The sequence below is a fragment of the Anabrus simplex genome, chromosome 1 (assembly GCF_040414725.1).
Source record: "Anabrus simplex isolate iqAnaSimp1 chromosome 1, ASM4041472v1, whole genome shotgun sequence".
Lineage (NCBI taxonomy): Eukaryota > Metazoa > Arthropoda > Insecta > Orthoptera > Tettigoniidae > Anabrus > Anabrus simplex.
This window is the reverse complement of record NC_090265.1, coordinates 1,649,725,357-1,649,748,790: the sequence shown is the minus strand read 5'-3', so window position 1 is coordinate 1,649,748,790 and position 23,434 is coordinate 1,649,725,357. Positions and strand designations below refer to the sequence as shown.

General features: G+C 42.7%; 1 protein-coding gene across 2 annotated transcripts in view; it reads right to left on the bottom strand.

Moving 5' to 3' along the window:
* The window catches only part of LOC136858661 (peroxidasin homolog), a 990,357-nt gene that overhangs the window by 181,367 nt on the left and 785,556 nt on the right, over window positions 1-23,434 (bottom strand). The gene's annotated exons all lie outside the window — the stretch shown is intronic.

Sequence of the window (23,434 nt, the reverse complement as noted above, 5' to 3'; positions counted from 1 at the left end):
CTCGCTCAAAACAGCTTTCTTATTATCCCAACTGCCAGTCAAGATTCCATTCGGAAATCCGTCCTAAATTCCTTAGAACCTATCACTCCTCAGCACATTGCTTCAATAGAAGAAACTCAGTACAGTCACCTAATTATCACCCCCCTCCGCAACAGTTCGATTCCTGTCATTCTAAATTGTCTCCGTCTTGCCAATCTCCCCTCCCCTATTCAGATCAACCCAACTGCAAATCAAGATACTACTCCAGTCAAACCTACACCTCCCCCCTCTCCTCTCAAGTCATCATCACCGCTCCACCATCAAACCCCGGACCCCAGTGTCAAACCAAATCAACCATCACAATATTACGTTGATAAGGCCTCCCAGACCTGTAAAATTCGCCGCAAGCCTGCACCCAAGCCCTTGCGCCCCAAACCCACCACCCTCCCACCTCAACCCTCACCCAGTAACCGCACCTCTCTGGTCATCCAGTGTTACAACTGCCTGCAACTGCACCACACTTCTGCGTCGTGCAAGAATTCTACCAGATGCAATAGGTGTGGCGGCTCTCACCGTCACACTGACTGTAAGGTACCTTTTGCCCAGGCAAGGTGCGCCAACTGCGAGGGACATCACGCTGCCTCGTTTCCAGGGTGCCCTTTCATCAAGAAAGCCATCAGGGCCCACTACAGGCACGCCAGACACCTGTCCCCGAAAACTCATCCCGCACCACATCTTAACTACCCCTCAGTACCCTTCCAGACCAGCCAAGTTATACCCCCTATTTTACAGCTCCTGCTTAACCTGTTACACCCTCACCAGATAACATCAACCCCGCCAAGCACTCCCGACTGCAAACAGATGTCAACCATGTAACCCCTCCGCCCCTGCCAAGACATCGCCTGCCCTATTTCCTCTTCTACATGCCTTCTAATTCTTGCTAAATACTCAATGTATACCATCTCTCCCGGCCTTGCCTCCTAGCACTAGTTTACTTGATTTGTTAACAGCTCAGTGATGAGGGGTTTTCAGCTCTGACATGGTGGACTTGCTCTGCCATCGACAGATAGATTTTTCCCCGCTAGCGCTACGCCAATATTCTGTTCCAACGTCATCGTCACCGATGAGTAGAGTGGCCGAAGTGAGCCACGGCACTCCCAACTACTAGACAGCAACAAAAAGAAAAAAATCCTGTTAGTGACAAACCAATCGGCTGGGGGCCTTTATTTTCCCGTAATAAAAAGCGACACAACATAAAAATTACCCCGTGACCTATTAGAAAGGTCGGTGAATTTCATTCGTCAGTACAATAGAGTACAACGTTATCACGTCACGGATAGAGCCCTAGCATCCACTACACACATGACAATTTCCAAATAGGCGGTTTACCGAATATGACAGTCCTTTACTGAGACACAATGCGAGCTCTATACGAGACAATGCGACACTTGTCCGGCGAAGAGGAACACAGCACGAAGCTTGGCCGTCCAATAGAAACAGCAAATGGTCGTATTCTGTTGATTTGCACGGTCATGGCTTTAATTATTCTATATAGGTTGTCTGAAAATGTTACGGAAATTGTAAGAGGACATAGTGTTCTGAAACATAAATCGATCCCTAGTGGATTTTATTACTCCTAGTCACCTAGCTCACCAGAAAATCAATGAAGAAATGTAAGTTCCATCGTGGGCAACATCTGTGTCAGTCAATGCAGAGTGTAGCCAAGCTCTCTTGCTTGATAACCTTGGGCGGTGCGCTACCGTAGCTCACGTTCAATCTTATCTGTAACGGTGGCGTTACAAAGACCAGCATCTGATTATCATGCCCGGATAATGTAGCGTGTATTTCTTCTGATTATTATGCACTAAGGTATCCTGAACCGTCTGGCTTGCAAAACTGAAATCCTAGTAGTAAGTCTCCTCCCGGTTCCGAAGTATGTCGGTAAACACAGCACAGGGCGACGGATCTTCTCGATAGGTGTATGTGGCTTCGTAGTACGGGACCGCTACCTCACCGTCTGACAACTCCTAAATTATTCCCACGTACGTTGAGTAGACCTCAGACACACCCCTTAAATCCAGATATATTCCCTTAACCGGCAGGGAAGCAAACTCGGGGCCTCCGGGTAAGAGATAGACGCACTAAACCTTGAAGAGCACAAAAATCTCAGAAATGGAAGGTCCCAGGAGCTAGACTGTTCGCGTGCAGGAATGATCCAAAATTTCCACAGGGGTTTCAAAAGAGGGCAATTTTAAGAAATTTTAAGAGACTGTGGAAGTATTTTATTATATTAATTAGTATACTTTTAAGAAAACCTATGTAAACACTTTGGAATCAAGAATTTTATAGGTTTGTGTGGCCGGGGAAAGGGTGGCCTCAATGCCCAAAAGGCCTAGGAAGCTGCAAGTTTGGATAAAGTTAGCCTCTAACCTGCAGGTTGCAGGATTCCTTGGTAACCTAGAATAGCTTTGAAAATTCCGAAAATGTCTCCAAAAATTTTGATGTGCAGAAAAAGTCCGTTCCATCATTAGAAAATGTCCAAACTATGTATGAAGAGAGAGTGTGACGCTAGGCTATGCTTGGGGCTGCTATTTCGACACACATTTTGAGCATTTCAACTCAACTGCTTATATTAACATACGGCGTGCTCCTCATGATTTCCCCTCGCAAGCTGAACCTGTCGAAAGTGCTCCTTCGATCCATTATTGATGACTTCTTAAGAACAGTAATTCAATTTTAAACGGATATTTTACAAATGCCGGTCCCACCGTCTAGCGGTAGTGAGCCTACCTCTTACCCTTGGTTCGATTGCCGGACAAATCAGGGATTTTTAACTGGATCTGAGTGTGGTTCGAGGTCTACTCAGCCTACGTCAGAACAATCGATGAGCTATCTGACTTAAGATAGCGGCCCTGGCCTAGAAATCCAAGGATAACGGTCGAGAGGGTTTGTCGCTCTGACCACGCGCTACCTCGTAATTGAAAACCTTAGAGCTGAACAATGGTGAATTGGTAGGCCAAAGTATATCCGAGGTGTAGCACCATGGGGTTTTATATCCTTCTTATTGTTTTTATGATAATAAAAATTATAATAAAAGTAAGAAAATAATAATTTTATTATTAGTACTTTTTTGGGGCTTTACGTCGCACCGACACAGATAGTTCTTATGGCGACGATGGGATAGGAAAGGCCTAGGAGTTGAAAGGAAGCGGCCGTGGCCTTAATTAAGGTACAGCCCCAGCATTTATTATTAGTAGTATTATCATCAGCTCATAGACTGATTCGGTAGAACTTCACATAACACCCTATCATGTGCAAAACTCATCACCTAAACGTCGGAATATCAGCTTAAACCTGTCCTAATCTGTTGGTCATATCCATTTTGTGGCCTCTTCCCAACATTATGACTCCCTACAGTTTACTCACAAACCATCTGAATTCCATGGCTAAATGGTTAGCGAGCTGGCCTTTGGTCACAGTGGTCACGGGTTCGATTCCCTGCAGGGTATGGCATTTTAACCATCATTGGTTAATTTCTCTGGCACGGGGTATATGTGTCGTCTTCATCATCATTTAATCCTCATCATGACACGCAGGTCGTCTACGGGCGTTAAATCAAAAGACCTACAGCTAGCGACCCGAGGATGTCCTCAGACACTCCCGCCACTAAACGCCATACGCTATTTCATTTTACCATCTGAATACGTCCTAGATGTCTAAAAATGTCTCCCAACAATCTCTCTTTTCTTCCGGTCAAATTTCACCAAATCGTTCTCTCACTAACTTGAGATAATAGTGTGTAGTACATCCTTCTCTCCACCCCCTCCCCTCCCCTCCCTCAACGCCTCCGCCCGACTCAGATACTATTTTTTCTTCTACACACTTTTCTTTCCATATTCAGCTCCGTTCTATTCTTCTGCCGACCCCTTGGTGTAGAGGTAGCGTACTTGCCTCTTACCCGGAGGCCCCGGGTTCGATTCCCGGCCAGGTCAGGGATTTTTACCTGGACCTGAGGGTTGGTTCGAGGTCCACTCACCCTACGTGATTAGAATTGAGGAGCTATCTGACGGTGAGATAGCGACCCCGGTCTAGAAAGCCAAGAATAACGGCCGAGAGAATTCGTCGTGCTGACCACACGACACCTCGTAATCTGCAGGCCTTCGGTCTGAGCAGCGATCGCTTGGTAGGCCAAGGCCCTTCAAGGGCTATAGTGCCATGGGGTTTGGTTTGTTTTTATTCTTCTATCCTTATCAGTCTTTTGTTGCACTTTATTTCATTTATTTCTCCTACCACATTTATCTTTGATTCGCCTGATGACTTTGTTGTTTATTTCTCAATGCATATGCATTTCAACAAGAATATCTTAATTGGAGCCAAGATGGCCTGGTCACTTCCCACTCGGAAAAGCAGGGCACACTGAGTGATTTGGTGACCAACGGTAAAGTATTCTTGAATTCAAATTGCCATTATTAGAGAAGTCTTCTTTGTGAACAGTCGAGATTTTCTGAAGACGTGGAGGAAAGTTCTCTGCGAAATGTCAAGAATCTTGTTTCCTTCACACGGGAAAAGCCCAAATGTTATATTATAAAGTCTATAATTATACGATCCATGAAAACATGAATCTAAATAATAATAATAATAATAATAATAATAATAATAATAATAATAATAATAATAATAATAATAATAGCAATAAGGCATTACAACATAGTAAAACAGAATGCCTGTATGCCAGCGAATGCCTCTCGACGAATTACATTTCGGATTATCTGAGGACCCTTGAAAGAAAAATAATACGGAAAATCTTGGGCCCAATCCAGTCTGAAACCGGCTGGAAACTTCGAAACAACAATGAAGTCTACAAGAATGTGGAGAAAATTTCAGAAACCATGAAAAATACAAGGTTATCATTTATCGAACATTTGTACAGAATGGACAAAACCAGACTAACCAGAAAGTTATTCGACTACCTGTGGAACAAGAAGACAACGACGACATGGATTAAGGAAGTTCGCAAAGATCTAGAGAAATCGAACACCCAGGAAGTTCAGATATTATACAGGAAAAGAACTCGGACCAAGATTCAAAATTTGGAAGGGTTTCGAGTCGAAAGAACTGCAAAGACGGGAAGAGCCTGTACGGATGAACAGAAGAAATAGCATAGCGCCCATATGGAGGAGTACTGGATGAAGAGGAAACTTCCAACATAGCAAAAAGGAAATTGCAGCGTGGTCAATTCGCAAATAAAACACAATGATAATAATAATAATAAGTAGAATAAGGAGGAGAAGAAGAAGAAGAACAAGAAAGACCTGGAAAGGAACTACATACGAGAAGAAGAATTGTTGGAAAAAAAAGGTTTTTAGGAAGAAAGTCTTACAAATGGAAGGATTCCAAGGGAGGAAGGAAAAGAAAACAGGCATAAAACAGGAAAAAGAAGCACAATGAAACAATGAAAGAATACTGGAAGAAAAGAAACTAACAACTAAGGAGGAAGAATTGAAATTGTAATGTGGTCCTTAGAAGGCTGGAATGCAAGAAGAAGAAATAATAATAACTATTCTACGTTGTGGACACTCAACTTCAGATCTACAACCCGTACGGCTTTCCAGGCGCCACATGCACCTTAACGCAATTGAATACTAAGGTCCGTGCACGTAGTTAGCACATCAGGACCCCTGCCTGTTGTTCCTGTTAACTTCTTCGTCATACACGTTCTCCTAACGAATATCTGAGAGTTTGAATCTCCTGATGACTGGTTTGGGGAACAGGGAAACAAGAAAGAAGTTCTGAGCCGCCGGAAGTTGGATCAACACTCACACTCACACTCACAAAAAAGGGAAGTTCATTTATTGGTAGAATTTTTGTGGGTGTCGCGCTTCCAGTAGCATCAGAATGTTGGACACGCAGTAAGCTCGGAGCTGGGGCATTCGTCACGTATAGCCTGGATCGATGAACATAGACCTCTTGCAGGTGATACCCTCATAATTTATAGATAAACCTTGTGGCAGATAGTGCCCATTGAGAGCTTAATACTGCCAAGGTCTCAGCTGCCCAGACACATAGTTTTCAGATGGACAAGCAGACAATTGATCCCACGACATTCGAATAAGGTACAGGCAGTCTTCCCCTACTCCACGAAAATTAGTTCACCAAATTTAAAACGTATTTTGTGTATGATTTTAAACGTAGCTATTCATATTTATTTTTCCCTTAATAGTTCGCGGGATTTCCCTCAATTGAGTACTCTAACGTTGCTTGTAAAAAGTTTTATTTTGCTCACTTTCGACTATGGTGGTGCAATATATAATCGCCTGAGTAACACACTTTGCATTAATCTTCAGCGAGTTTAGAATGACTAAGTTCATTTGATTCTAAATATGGGTAAGTGTTATCACCTTGTCTTGAACAGATGTCACGGTCGTATGTTCACCTGACCTCGCCTACTCATTACACTTCGAGATCAGAGACTTTTTTGCTCATGAGTAGTCCAATTTACCGCACGGCAAGTTACCGTAATTTGTTTATTCCATCCTGGCTATAATAACAGATATAGAAATGAATTTAAAAAGAAAGGCTGAAAAAGGAAATTCATCTCCGTACAGGGCATGCAGGTCCTTGGAAGGTGCGGGATTCCACTATCCGCGACCTCTACTAGCTGGGGGTAGAGTGGTTAGCTCTACTCCCGGCCGCATTTGCCAGGAATTTACCTGGTACTTAATTTATGGTAGGCTGAGTGAACCTCAGGGCCATGCACCCGTAGAAGTGGAGATCTCATATTTTAATTTTTTCGATTTCCCGACAGGGAATCAACCCGCGTCTTTCCTAGTGAACTGAGCACGCCAATATCACCTCGGCCAGGCAGCCCCTAAGAAGAAGGGATTGCCATAAAAGTGTGCTTTATATCTTAAACTTTACAGTAATCAGTCTGTAGTGATAAGAATCGGGGGCTATGATTAAGGAACCAGCTATTCATAAAGGAGTGAGGCAAGGCTGCGGTTTGTCACTTCTCCTTTTAAATACGCATATAGAAGAGGTAGTAAATGCAGTCAAAAATAATTTATGGAAGGGTACCACAATAAAGTTAAGAATGAAGAACATTTTTTGCAATCGTCTTGCTAAATTCCAATCTCTTTTTTTTATAAGACGAACAGTTTGCATATTTTTTTGATTTATTCATGTAAAACCTCCAGGCAGAACATAAAAAACGCACTTTCATCGCAGATTGTCCTTGTTAGACAGAAAATACGTATGAAATATTTTGCAAGGGATTGAATTCTAATGACACTTGGTGGGCTCTGTGTTTGAATAGAACCAACAGTTTAGGCAGTGTGTTCACAGTTAAGGTACCAGGCGTACATTTTCCTCCGATTTCTATCACATACTCTTTCTCTGAATGTTCCCCTTAAGAGGCAGCGTGATAGTATGTACCCTATATATTATTCCAAGCCATACTCTATTTGCGCGTGAAATTTAATGCAGATGCATCAAGCCCTTTAGGCGTGGTAGTTCCACAAATATTCAAACACATTTTCGAATTTCACATTTATTTATTAGTAGCAATTATATGATTAACATAAGACGAGAATTCATAATCTTAGCCATGCTATGCAAAAGACTTCATTAATAAAATTGTAGAGGATGGTTTGTTCAAATTGCTGAGAAATTCGAATTTTTTCGCCATTCTCTTACTTTCATTCAGAATACCATGATAACAAATTCTTATTTAATTCGAAGTAATAATAATTTCCTTCATAATCCGTTTACCCTCCAGGGTTGGTTTTTTCCTCGTACTCAGCGAGGGATCCCGCCTCTACCGCCTCGAGGGCAATATCCTGGAAAGTGAGACTTTGGGTCGGGGATGAACTGGGGAGGAGGAAAGGTATATGCATTATTAATTATAGACGGAATTTTAAAATAGATAAATTACCATGTACAATTTTATGGTAGGTTACTTTTTCGCCATGTCGTACTATCATTACAAATCAGGTAACCACACAGAGGAAGGAATCGTCTGGAATTCGATATTCGGGTAGGTAGGGTGTGCGAAATAATTTGATTCAAATTCGTGCTTAATTGCTTGTGGACCCTGCAGGTTCGAACTAACCATGTTCTACTGAAGAAATGTTAATAAATATGAAAATTGTATGGAAGTAAAATAGCGGATAGTCCTTAAAAAAGCCACAAAGTTATTTGTAGGAGTTGATTTGTTTCAAGAAGTATATGCGTAATTTTGTGTCCGTATATTCCTGCATCTTGTGAGACTTCCAAATGTCATACTGTTGTAACAGATATTTTTCTTCAGCAGAGCAAGACACTTGAAATCAAGCATATTTTTCCGGATTATGTAAGCTTCTAAAGCAATACTTTCCACAATCTCGTAAATGTACGTACTAAATTTCGTTTTACTGTCCTCTGGAAATGATTTGAATGGTTTCCAGAACTTTGGTTTCAAAGGATACGAAGACTTATATCGCGCGGTGAAGGCAAGCCGTACAGTTTGTTTACAGCTTGAGAATCATTTTGTCGTCTCCCTGTATTTATTTCTCACGCTATGTTGCTCTTCTGAATGCCATCAGCTCGTCAGCCTGTTGTCGCATTCTAGGGCGAGTCCCCATTCTAATTCCTCTCTTCCTGTTATTTTACGAGCTCTGAAGGAAATATTGCATTTTTTAAAGAGGAGAGAGCGACTGGTATAGACTAAATAAATGTACATAAATTTCGAAGGAGAATTGTTTAAAATCTGTTGCTGCCGAGACATTAAAATTTATAATTATGCAAGTAACTTCTAACGCAGCGAAATACCACTGAAACTTTTACTTGAAATGTTCGCTTTGTAAACGGGGTAAAACTTCCTGCAGAAACTTCACGTTATTAAGCTATTTCTTATAACAATCAATCGACTGTAAACAACATCAAATTTTCAGTAAGCTTATAACATCTCATGAAGAGTACGTACTCTTTCTGCCATTCAAGGCTTTATAACTAAGATACTACAGAACGGTCCAGATTCCCCTCTGGTTAGATGGAGGAGGTATATGTCTTTATACAACATAGAGTTGCAAATGAGAAAATCGATCTCTTTCCTTCTAATATAATAAATGTGAAGCTGTGTTTGAACGACTTGTTGCATCAGGATTAATTTTCACATACAAGTAGAGTATGGCTAGGAACAACATATAGGCTACTTACTGTCATGCTGCCTCTTAATATGGGCACTCAGTGAAAGAATATATCGTCGCTTCTGATAATGCTCTTCCTATCCGTATGTTCTTTAAGACTGATCACGCCTCCCATCCACGTATGGAATTCATCCCATTTACTCCTGGGTAGCTGAAATAATTCTAACGATAATAAAGAAACGTATATTTGACAGGGGATTTAAGGGCAGACACCTTTGTTGTGTCAGGTGATTCATGAGAGAAAATCATGACAGAGGATCGACCGATAATCGAACTTCACCCTTCTGAGCAGGAAGACGGCAGAAAAGACACGGAGCAATGAACCCCCACTTGATATTTATAATTGTGACCGATGGTATCATGAAAGGCATAGCAGCTAGCATCCAGTCTTGCCTAGCTTTCAGAGACTCATCAACAAAACACTCGCTCTCAAAACAGGAACGTCATGACCATCTCTAAACACATCACGAAACTGTACACCCACTCCGTGTCAAGTGCAGTGCGAGTCTGAAACTTCGTAGGTCCACGTCAGGCTTGTCATTCAAAACCAGTATTATAAATATCTACCGTTATGTTGTTGTGATTTTTATTATCGTTAGAATTATTTCAACGGAAATGAAGTGGGGCAAGTTTTAAGATTCCTCCCGCAGGTGATAAAGGAGATCAAAGAGGAAGGCTTATAGGGACTCACAGTTCAAGGAGAGCCCATCAAAACTCTGAGATCTGCCAATGTTATTTTTACTTTATCTCAATATACAGAAGTTCTGGAGAAAATGCAGACCGGTATGAACACAGTATTGGAGAGGGAGTTCAAGATGAATATAAAGCCAAAAAATCATGGAAATCAGACAAATAAAACAAGTGGTACAGAAAACGTTAGATTAGGAAATAAACTTGTTATTTTTTTACAACTGACTTTACGTTACACTGACACAGATAGGTCTTATAGTGATGATGGGAAAGGAGAGGGCTAGGTATTGGAAGGACTCGGCTGTGTACATAATTAAGGTACAGCCCTCAGAATTTTTCTGGTGTGACAATGGGAAACCACCGAAAACCATCTTCAGGACTGCCGACAGTGGCGTCCGAACCCGCTATCTCCGGAATGCAAGAACACAGCTGCGCGTCTCCAACTCGCTCCGTAAATCGTAAATTAAGTCGATAAATATCATTACAGGTTCTGGAATAACTAACGACGGCAGAAATAAGGTTGACATAAATTGTGGAATAGCATTCGTCTTAGGACGAATGTGTTCACATCAGAAGAGTAATTCGTATTTAAAATCTGTTTTGATGACATTTCCATGGTACTCAGACGATAACTGGATCAGAAACAGTAGAGAAGCATTTGAAATGTGGTGTTACAGAAGAATAGTATAGGTGAGATGGGCTTACTGAAGGACTAATGAAGAAGTACTGAATCGAGTAGCAGAAAGAAGAACGATCTGGTGAAACTTGAACAGAAGATGAGATAGATTGATTAGTTTTCAATTAACTTTCGGGCAAGTATGAGGGGTTATCATTGGTTGGCGTATATGAAGCCTTGAATGTGAGTAACAGACAGGAGTAGATAAAGTGTAGGCTGGAGTAGTTTGGTAGAAATGGAAAGGGTAGCAAACATTTGGAGAGGCTGGAGAGCAACATAGAACTTGTCTATGGAGTGATAACCAGCCATCGGATTCATATGCTGTATGAATCACCAGTATAAGCATACAAATATGCTGCAAAAATTGGTGAAATATGCTGTTAAGTATGTACTTATTTTCATGCTATTGAACACTTTCTGAATCTAAATCTAGTCTTCGAAATCCCTTAAGGGAAATGGCCTCCTGCTAACCAGGGCTTCGCTCGCATACACTCATTAGGTGAGAAGTCCTAAAGAGTGTGAAAGCATCATATGGCGCACTTTTCTTGCCTGTCATTGACACGTACATTTCTAACCTAGATATCTTGTCCGCTATGTATTCTTGTTCATATATCTAAGCACATACAAAATTTTATTTTACATTTATACACTTAGAGCAGTTCTTCATGGGTCTTCCACTCTTCTCTGTCTCTTGCTCTTCTTGTCCACTGTGCACCAGCCATTTTCTTGAACTCAGCCCATCGGATCCTCTGCTTTCCTAAGTTTCTCTTGCCGATTCTAGGATCGCACAATGTGAATCTGTGTGTCCACCTCTTGTGCTCCATTCTTACTATGTGGCCTTTAATGAAGTGCAAATATAATATTCCTTTACTACACTCACGCGATTCACCCACATAAATACATAAAAAAATGATCATGAACAAACAACTGAATGAAAATAAAAATCATGACCTTGAATAAACAACACAATGAAAACAAAAAATTGCACTCTACGTACAGCGGCGGCTGTTCAACCATTACAAGAAATACGCGCATAGTTTGTGAGACGTAGCAGTCTATCAGTGTTGCACACGTCTCCTAGATAAGGCACAGTGTGACAATCGTACTCAGTTGTTAACAGGGATAAACATCTCTCATTTCTAGTTCAATGTTTACGTTCTTTCTAGGATGTCGTATCTGGGTGAGATACTGAAAACCGGTTTTTACGAGGGTCATCCCGAAATTAAATTTTCCTATTAAAAACATAATACATGAAAAACCTTATTACCGGGCGATTTGGCCATGCGGTTAGGGAAGCGCAGCTGTGAGCTCGCATCGGGGAGATAGTGGGTTCGAATCCAACTGTCGGCAGCCCTGAAGATGGTTTTCATCGGTTTCCCCATTTTCACACCAAGCAAATGCTGGGGCTGTACCTTAATCAAGGCCACAGCCAAGGCCTATTCCTACACTATTCCTGTCCCATGGTCGCGATAAAACCTATCTGTGTCGTTGCGACGTAAAACAAAACCAAAAAATACTTTATTCGCACCCGAGCTCCTTTTCGACATAAACATTACCAGAATTGACACACTTGTCATATCATGGAATTAACTTTGGTATGCCGGTGTTATAGAAGTCTGCCGCCTGGGAATGGAATCACCGTGTGACAGTCGTCTTCAGCTCTTTGTCTGGGTAAAAATGCTGACAGGAGGACGTGAATTTCTTAAGGTACAAGAAAAGATAAAAAAATCACTGAGAGCAAGATCAGAGCTGTACGGTGGATTATCATAATTAATAAGGCTGTAATACAACCGTGTAAGAAAACAAACGTGAACAAACACGCTTGAATACATATTACTCTTTCATTTTGCAGTGCACACCATACTTCTTCTGTCCATAATTTGCTTTGTAGTACACCACAGCAATCTTCTCCAAGTATTCTTGTACAAATCCGTGGCGATTGTCTGCTAAAAGTGGTTTCAGTGCGGAGAATGATCTCTCTACATCCACGTATGTGACAGGACAATGCTTGAATTCAGACGCGCAAGCTGTGTTCTTGTCCAGTTTTCTTTGAAATCTTACCACAGCTGCAATGTTCATTCAGAATAAGGCTACTCATTCCGCAAGAGTTTACGGCATTAATTACCTTACATTTTTTGGAGACTGCTTTTAGGACATGATAAAATATGCATAATAAAAGTCGAAAACGTGCACAATAAATCCTAAATTTGAAATGTGTGTACTAACCTCAAACATATACAAATATGCGTGTGTATGCGATATTCAACATAGTAATTCAAACGCACTTCCTTGACTGTTTTGGAGGTCTATATATCGGCAAACAAAATATGCATTTCAATACAAATCTGATGACTTCTGATGACCCATACCACAATGCTGAATAAAACCAGCTTAAAAAGATTTTTACATGAAAGACATTAAGAAAGTAATGTCAGTTGACATCTTTCTATGTTACCTCTGTCTGTACACATTATAGTACGCTAACTTTTCTAGATGTTGCGAGTGTGATTTAGCGAGATAGGGTGAGCGCATGTTAATGGTTCCTCCGGGCCGTCTTGTAGCTCCCCAGGCTCTTCACGCTCTCTGCCACATCGCATGCTATGGGACTCGGGATTCTTTTATGGCATCTCCGACATCTACGGAGAGAATCTCGAACTCAGTTGTTAACAGGGACAAACGTCTTTCATTTCTAGTTCAATGTTACAGTTCTTTCTAGCTCTGTAAAGAATGCCATATCTGGGTGACACAGTTTATTTAATTATTGAAAACCGGTTTATACGAGGGACATCCAAAAATTAAGTTCCCTATTGAAAACATAGTACATGAAAAACTTTATTGACACACGATACAGCAATGTTGGCGCTACTTTTCGACATAATAACCACCACAATTGAGACACTTGTCACATCGTGGGATGAACTTTCGTATGCCGGTGTTATAGAAGTCTGCCGTCTGAGACTGGAATCAGCGTGTGACATTCGTCTTCAGCTCTTCGTCTGCGTGAACATGCTGACAGGAGGGCAGGAATTTCTTGAGGTACAAGAAAAAAATGAAAAATCACTGTGAGCAAGATCAGGACTGTACGGTGGATGATCGAACACTTTCCAGGTGAAGTCCTGCAGAACAGATGCTGAGCGCCAAGCCGTATGTAGGCGAGCATTGCCGTGGATCAGCACAACACCTGCACTGAGCATTCCATGCCTGTTGTTATGAATGGACCATCGCAATTTCTTCTCGCAGGCTGTTGGAAAATGAATACTAGCGACCATTTCGAGCCACTGCTGCCGTACTACTGACACCAGGCAGGACTTATCCGGTTGGTATATGTTTGCTTGATCATTGATCTGTCGCGGATGCTCGTATTTCCTGACTAAATACGTTTACTTTACAAGAAAATAAATAGGGAAATTTAATTTCTGGATGGCCTACGTATGTACACTGTGTTTCTATAATTTTATTGTATTCTGTTCAGAATAACAATCATCCGCAAAGGGCCTTAGCTGTGATTCCAGTTTTTTCTCATATCACTACTCACAAATATATGAAAACACTAAATCCAATAATAATGCCTTAAGGAACCATCCCGCCCCACTCTCTTGATCACTACAGGATAATCCTTCATCTGCTCTAATTCTTTGAGTTCTATTTTTTTGAACTTTAGCCACCATGTAATCACTATCCTGTCTAGTCCAATAGTTCGTCAATATTCTCGCTTTATATGCCTTATCAATAGCCTTGGATAGTTCAATACTGATACTATCCATTGTATCTCCTAAACCTAAAATACCTGCTACATTTGTTAGAATCCTACAAGTTGTATGACCTTTTCTAAACTCGAACACTCTTCTATCAATCCCGTTATTATTTGGCTAAATGTCGAATGTGATAAGAAGGAATGCTTTCCCAGAGCTTACATGCAGCAATGTAAAACTGACTGACGGGTCATTTTCTGATTTATCTTTACTATCCATTCCTTTGTACACCGAAGCTACAGCGGCAACTCTCCATTCGTTAGGTGCAGCTCCTTCGTGCGAATTGTAATCAGATTATTACTGTATATCCCCAGAAATCTTATCAATTCCAGCTGATTTTCTGGCTTTCAACGTTCATATGTCTTTCTCTTAAATTTTATATCATATGTAAGTTGTAGTCAGCACGACGTAATATATGCTTAGTTTTTTACAAGTTGTTTTAAGTCGCACCGACACAGATAGGTCTTATGGCGACGATGGGACAGGAAAGGGCTAGGAGTGGGAAGGAAGCAGCCTTAATTAAGGTACATCCCAAGCATTTGCCTGCTGTGAAAATAGGAAACTACGGAAAACGATCTTCAGGGCTGCCGACAGTGTGGTTCGAACACACTATCTCCCGAATACTGGATACTGACCGCACTTTAGCGACTGCAGCTATCGAGCTGGGTATGCTGAAATTCCCTTCAGTTACAATGCAGTCATGAAAACTAAATATTCAATAGTTTACGTTTTCTTTTCAATATTGCAATTGCTCGGATAAGTAGTACCAACACAACTCGATGTGCTTTCTTTACCCGATTCTCTTAGCCGATGTACAGTATTCCTCTATTCGATTATTATGAAGCAAGAAGATAATATTCTCACCACTCCACATCTTTGCATCAATGTATTCAATTTCTATCTTCCGTATGATAGTGAAATCAAATCCCGAGTGATGTTCGAGGAGCCTGTGAGTTTCTGGGTGGCTGATCATAGAGAGTAGTTTCAATAAATGATGATATATTGAATTCTATATAACTTACTGCCCGTTGTCTACTTCATTTTATTTCATCATCATCATCATCATCATCTGTTTACCCTCCAGGGTCGGCTTTTCCCTCGGACACAGCGAGGGATCCCACCTCTACCGCCTCAAGGGCAGTGTCCTGGAGCTTCAGACTCTTGGTCGGGGATACAACTTTGGAGAATGACCAGTACCTCGCCCAGGCGGCCTCACCTGCTATGCTGAACGGGGGCCTTGTGGAGGGATGGGAAGATTGGAAGGGATAGGCAAGGAAGAGGGAAGGAAGCGGCCGTGGTCTTATGTTAGGTACCATCCCGGCATTCGCCTGGAGGAGAAGTGGGAAACCACTTCCAGGATGGCTGAGGTGGGAATCGAACCCACCTCTACTCAGTTGACCTCCCGAGGCTGAGTGAACCCCGTTCCAGCCCTCATACCACTTTTCAAATTTCGTGGCAGAGCCGGGAATCGAACCCGGGCCTCCGGGGGTGGCAGCTAATCACGCTAACCACTACACCACAGAGGCGGACCCATTTTATTTCAACCTGAGAGTTTACGATCTGTATTGACTTTCTCCTATGTGAAACGTATAGTGCTTTGTTCTTATCTTTTGAAGGTAGATTGATGTTATTTTCACATTGTTGAAATCTAGACTGAAATTTTATTTCAACCCGTTATTTTCGTGTACACCAGGAATGATATATTTTGTGTACAGTTCTTATTAACGAGTGTTCTCGTTACAATCATTACTGATCTGCATTTAGGGCAGTCGCCCAGGTGGCAGATCCCCTACATTTTGATTTCCTAGCTTTTTCTTAAATGAATGCAAAGAAATTGGAAATTTATTGAACATATACCTTGGTAAGTTATTTCAATCCCTAGCTCCCATTCCTAAAATGAATATTTGCCCCAATTTGTCCCCTTGAATTCCAACTTTATCTTCATATTATGTTCTTTCCTACTTTTAAAGGCACCACTCCAAAGTCTTCCCAGCCCAAACTTTGCAACATTTTTACAAAAATACTCTTTTGTCGGAAATCACACAGAACAAATCGAGCTGCTTTTCTTAGGAGTTTTCCAGTACTTGAATCAAGTAATCCTGGTGACGGTCCCATACACAGGAAGCATACTCTAATTGGGGTCTTACCAGATACATGCTCTCTCCTTTTCATTCTTACTACAACCCATAAATACTCTCACAATCATGTGCAGAGATCTGTACTCTTTATTTGCAGTCCCATTTATGTGATTACCCCAATTAAGGTCTTCCCTTATATTAACACCTATGTCCTTACAGTGATTCCCATAAGGAACTTTCATCCCATCTACACAGTAATTAAAACTGAGAAGATTTTTCCTATTTGTGAAATTCAAAATCTGACTTTTAACCCCGTTTATCATCATACCATTGTCTACTGTCCATCTCACATTATCGAGGGCATTTTGCAGTTCCTCACAATATTGTAACTTATTTATTACTATATAGAGAATAACATCATCCGAAACAAAGCCTTATCTCTGATTCCACTTCTTGTTAGTAATATATACAGTAGACCGTGAGAATAACATATGGTAACAGTATTATACTTGAAAATGAAACAACTTAATTCCCTTCAATTACAACGCAGTCGTGTAAATTAATATTCGCTTGTCTGCCTTTTATTCTCAATATATGTTTTATTTTTCCGGTAGTTTAAGAATGTATTATTCAAAATTAGTTTCTAAGACTGAAGAACCTAACAGTTAAAATTAGCCGAGTCGAAACTGAAAAAAGATGTTACCAGGGATTATACCTGGGTACAAGTGCAATCTTACCAAACATTAAATGATTTTTTATGATGATTTCAAGTAGTTGGGATCCCCGAGGCGAACAGAAGGCCTCTGTACTCATCTGTATCTTCAGAGACTCCGAAAGACTCGCAACAGCACCAGCACGACGATGCACTAAGGAGGGGGGGGGGGGAAAGCGATCTGTCGTGACGAAAACAAGTTCGCCACGTCAGAGGCGAAAGCCCCCTCTTCGCTTCGCTGTTAAAGATCTAATAAACTAGTGATACGAGGCAAGGCAGGGAGACATTGGTGTTAAATTTAATAATATTACAAAGGAAGAAGGCGATGTTGTGAGGGAGGGAAAGTTGGCAAGGCGATAATACTTGGCAGGGAGAATTACGGGACAATTAACTGTCGAGAGGCCATGGCTGGAAGTTGGGATGGAAGATGGGGAAAGGAAGGTTAAGAAGAAGGTAGAAAGGAGCGGAATTGTCATGGCTGGGTTGGTGAGTGGGGGGAAATAAAGGTGGGGGTGGAGTGTTTGAAATGTGGTGGTGGATGACTTGATTGACGGAGGTGCCTGGCGTGCCTGTAGTGAGACCATATGTTCTTCTTGATAAATGGGCACCCAGGGAAAGAGGCCGCATGATTCCTCTCGCAGTTAGCACACCTCGCCTGGTCACGAGGCTCCTTGCAGTCCGTGTGGCGGTGAGGTCCGCCACACCTATTGCACCGGGTGGAATTGGTGCACGTCGCAGCGGTGTGATGCAGCTGGAGACAGTTAAAGCATTGGATGACCAGGGAGGGGTGGGGTCTGGGGGGAGATTGAGGCGGGGTGGCTGGTTTGGGACGCGAAGAAGGCTGCAGAACAGATGTCCGGCGTTTCTTCATTCTTCAGATCTGGGTGACGCTGGAGGTAAGGTTTGGTACAGGCTTAGGGCTTAGATCTGGAGTTGAAGTCTGGATATTTGGGGAGGTCGGTGACGATGCCGTTGGGGAGGTGGGTGGTGGTGGGTTAGTTTGAGCTTCCTGGGTGGTGGTAGGGACGGCATCAGTTTGGATTAGCTTGGGCTTAGTGATTGGGGCTTGGTTGTTGCGGTCAAGAAAGGCAGGTTGGCATTGGTTATTGATTGGATTGATATGTATGGGGGTGGGGATGTCAGCGTACTGGAGTTTACGGAGGATGATGGGATAGACGTGTTGTGGACGGGTGTAATGATGAGACGGTTACGGTTGTTGTGGGTTTCTTCTATTGTGGCGAGGTGTTTACTGATGACCGGTTCTATGGCTTCAATAACAGATTTGCGGGTGAGAGAGATGGGGCCGTGGTTGGTGAGGGGGATGATGAGAAAATTGTTTTTCTGGGCAATGGGGAAGGAGGAGTTCTTGTGTGTATAGTGGAAGGGATGCTCGAAGGGGGATTCTTCAGCTTCGAGGAAAACTTCAGGGGCGTCTTCTTCGTCGATGTCATCTTCCACAAAGTCTTCTAGCTCATGGTGGAAACCAGGAAGTTCATCAGCGGGAGAGAAGGGAATGCCTCTACGGGCTAACAGGTCTGAGAGAGGGGTAACGGCTTTGGGGACATTGGGGAGAATAAAGATGAAATGAGAATGGTCATCTTCATCTACAATGAATGAACTTGGTGGAGGTAAGAAGGGTAGAGGCAATCGATTTTCGATGTAGATGTAAGCTGGCTGGTGAGGTGTCATTAGGAGGGGCGATGACTAGGTATAGTTTTCATTGGGGCGGGGAGGGGGTCAATTAATTCAATGTTGAGAGGGAGGTTGAAATCATGATATTGGCCCCAGCTGCTCGGCCCACTAGGGTTGTCCATATCCATAGTCAGGTGAAAGAAAGGAGAATAAAAATAGAATAGAGGTAAAGATAAAGGGGCGGGGCGCTTGGCTGGGTGTCAGGAGCTAGCACTAGTTGGGTCAAACTCAGAAGAGGACCAGGGCTAGTGTGTGCTCACGGGGTACCAGTCGTGCCAGGTGTAGCTATACGGATCGCGCCCGGGGCAAGGCACGAACAGGCACACACCGAACGCAAGACAAATTGCTTATTTTCTTGTTTCTAGCCCGAGGAGGCTAGCAGACTGACGGCTGGTCTGGACGTGTGGACGATCGAATAGCTGGTGGAGATATAAGAGACCGCAGATCCCTTAGACTCTGTATACTCCATCCTGTGTCGCACCGATACCGGTGTCTCATTCGAGTCTCCTCTGTCGGCCGGTAGTGTTAGTTATCCGTTGTGTGTGTTAATGAGTAATTTAGCTAAGTTTATTTGTTGGATTGCCTGGTGGCTTGTTATCGCTGTATTGTAGTAAGACGTATGTGTGGTGATCATCCATCCAGTGGGTGACCACGCCCGATGTTGCTTAACTCTGCATGTGTTAGTTGTCTGTATGTGTTAGTTGTCTGTATGTGTGTGATGTTTTTGTATGCGTTATATGCCCAGGGCAACGATTGCATTCAGTGGGCATGACTAGCACAACTGTGTGTGGGTATCGGTAAGTGGCAGTGCTGGGTGGTCACCCATCCAAGCACTGACCACGCACAATGTTGCTGGACGGTGAACAGTGAGACAGTTACCGATGTTGTTTGCAGTGACGACCACTATTTGTAAAGCAAGGTTTACAGTTATGTGGGTGTGCGGATGTTGAATTTAATTATCATCGCTAATATGCAGCACCTCGTCTCCGGAAAACCAGTGCTTCATCTTGTGCTAAGAAGGCCGTGAGATGTTAAGGCCAGTATTGGTGTTGGAGGAAGTGAGAACCTGCTGTCTCTTGGTGGGTAGGGGGAGGGGATGTATCTTGGTGGTATGAGGGGTTGATACTTGGTTGGGGTTTCAGGGGCCCCAGCTACTCAATCCACCGAGAGAACCCTGAAGTGGGGTTACTTGGTTGTTAAGGAGGGTGAGGAGGAAGTGAAACAGGGAATTTTGAATTTTGAACTTGACTGTTTGATGGTGGTGTGGGTGTGAGAAGCAATGGCGGGGGTTTGGTGCTATGTTTTGCACTGTGCAAGATGTTAAGTTGCGCCTTGGTTTTTGCGACGACTGCCTTTTTGAAGTATGGGCATCCAAGGAATGAAGCCGCATGACCACCGTGACAGTTGGCGCACTTCGCCTGGTCCCGTGGCACCTTGCATTCGGTGTGATGGTGGGAACCGCCGCACCTATTGCATCTGGTAGAATTCCGATATCTTGCGGCATGATGGTTTAACTTAAGGCAGTTAAAGCAGATTATTGTAAGGGAAGGGTGCAGTGGAGGTTAAATTATTCTTGAGGGTGAAGGTTGGGAGCTACTGTGGTTTGGTGGCGTAGATTGTTGGTTTTTAGGCAGAGTCTCTTCTTGTGAAAATAATGCAGTTTGAGTGGGGGTGGAAATAGTTTGATTTGCCGCTTGAGTCGATTTATGGATATTTGGTGCAGGAGGTAGTAGTGGTGGAGTTGGTATGGTTTGTGACTGTGCATCCTGGTTATTGGGAAGGGTCTGAAGTGAAATATCAGATCTAGGGGGGATAGCATGCATGGAAATGTTGATTATTTTGGGAGTTGCTTGGGTTTCCTTGGTTCTTCTTTTTTCTTTGGGAGGGAGTAAACTTGCTGTAGGAAGTCGACTGGCTGAGAGGATGGCTTGCATGGCTTTGTGATTTTTAGGTGGTATAGTTTGAGATTGGAAGTCGTTGGTAGAGGGCGTAGGAGGAGGAGTTTAGTTAGTTTTGCTGGTACCGTTGCGAGTGAACGCTCCTCACCCAGCGGTTTAGTGAAATATAGTATTTAGGGAAAATATATAATTGAGCGATTTTTAGTGCGTATTTTATAGTTTTAGAGAAGGTTGATAATTAGTGAATAATAAAATTAGGGTCATCGGTCACCCATCCAATGGGTGATCAAGCCCAATGTTGCTTAACTCTGGCTTAGTGAAGTTAAATTATTAGTTGAAGAAGTTATTAAAGTGAAGTTAGATGGAACTCGTATGATTGTATGAGTGTTTGGCTAACACAGAATTAGTGTTTTAGATATGTGGTAGCATTGGAATGGTTACCCATCCAAATGCTGACCACGCTCGAAATTTACCAATTTGGGTAATGAGACTTTATCTGAACATTTGGAAACTGTTGTGTTTACCGTTTAATGATAGCATGCAGGTATGAATTTGGAAATAACAGCAAATTATCGGCATTAGCAGCGCACCGAGCCTCGTTCCGAGACCAGTGGTTCATCTTTTAGGCGTTAATATTGCTTAGAAGGCGAGTTCTTTAATGGAAGTGAGGAATGTACGTGGATGATCTTACATCTTGGCTGGGATTGGCGGGATTTTAGAGGTGTGTGGGGGAGTGCTGATTAGGTTCTTCAGGGCCTCGGCTACTCAATCCACCGAGGGGGCCCTGAATTTGACTGGATTTGATGCTGTAGTAGGTTGAGAATTACGAGGAGTAGGTTGTTGCTTGTTGTGTTGGTGGGAGAGTTGGTGGTAGCAAGTAGAGGCTGGGATGGGGTTGGTTGTTGCTGAGGTTGTATTGGTTGTTTATGTGTGACTGTTTGTGGCTTTGGGTATGTGTTTTTGTGGTATTTCTGTTTTATTGCAATTTTAAAGTATGGGCAACGAGGGAACGATGCTCCGTGATTGCCGTGGCAATTTGCGCAGGTCGCCTGGTCAGGTGGTACTTTACACTCGCTGTGGTGGTGAGAACCACCACATCGGTTGCATCTTGTCTTGTTTTTGCACCTGGCGACATGATGATTTAGTTTCAGGCAGTTATAACAGAGTATGGTTAATGAAGGATGTGGTGGGCGAGACTGGACTTTGGCTTTGAAATGTGGTGTTGGAAGAAGTGGTGTTTTGGTACTACTTGGCTGTTTTGGTTGGTTTTGGCTTGAGGGCCGCTGTGTTGTGGCTGAGGTTTGCTTAGTTTGTGGCTGGGTAGTGGTATTGACTGATTGGGTGGGGGGCACCCAGAGGGTATCCAAGAGGACGGACCGCGCTGAGAACCTCTGCGGGCGACTCTCAGATCGGCTTGCAGCTGAAGGCTGGGGCGAGCCGGGGCTCGCAATGGCAGACTGTTCGGTGGAGCGCTCCAAGCGGCGAGGTGCGGTACTATGTTGTACCGCGAATGATCATTTGACGGTAGACGAGGGCGAGCTGGCGGCTATCAGGGCGCACGCACGATGACTGGGTTCTTTAGCGATCTTGACTGCTCAGAGCCAAGGTTAATAGAGAACAGTAAGGTTAGTCATTCCGCGTTACGGGCTGCCATTGGCTGTCGCTGTGACGTCACCATGGAACATCGCTGGTAGCCGCTGACGGCAGATTGTATTAGCGCGCGGGTATTGTTTCACATTTTAATTATATACCGAAGTGATATTTTAGAATTTTTGAACGTCATGCAATGTTATCTATAGAAACATATATTCTGTACAAGATACAGTATGTATAACATCGTAGCGCTACAAAATAAGAGGTACTTAGAAGTGCGCGATATGTTAGATTTACATCACCAGATTCGGGACAAATAAGACTATTTATATTAACTGTTTTTCACTCTTACCTCAGTGAAGATGATGTTGACGAAATGCATGGAATCTGCACCCCACTGTGACTTACAGAGGTTTGTTTTATATCACAAACACCGTTAATTTGTTCAACACTTCACGGTGAATACTTACAGGACACGTTGTGATATGTATTATCGGCACACTTTATCTTCGTGCATTTACACCCTAGTGCTGAATCGGTCGACCTCGGCAATCTTCGAGATTCGTACTGGCAACCTTTGAAACACAAACTATGATCGCTTAAGCATCGTTGTGCGACATCTAGCGTACACTATACGTACTAGTACTGTTGTTGTTTACACAGCAAAGCCAAACTATATAATTCATGCTAGGAACAAGATTCGCATCGAGAAAAGTTATATAATGTGTACGTGACACAGTTGCTGGCTTAAGATAATAACGGTTTAGAAACTTCATATCGACCGATCATATTCTCGATTCAATTCAGATTTCATTTTCATTCAGTTGGCAGCACTATCGGGACCGGGACAACTCCCTCCTTACTCCTCACCCCCGTACACAAATGCACCAAGATAAAGTGTGCCGATAATGATAACTTCAAGTCTTGGAACACTAGCATCAAATAAATGGTTTGTCTTTCCGTTCACATAAGTCAAGAAGAGTATCACAGTCTAGTATATTCACTATCTATTCAATTTTCATCAAAAGGCCTACAGTTCGAATCGTAGTCGATGATAGCAAGACAGGGTATGAAATAAGTTATTTTCCGAGTTTTGCGCAAACGGCAAAGGTCCCGTGGCTTTGCACATGAAGTTTAAAACACCATATACAACGGTCACGAACATGTCTTGACCTTGAAAAC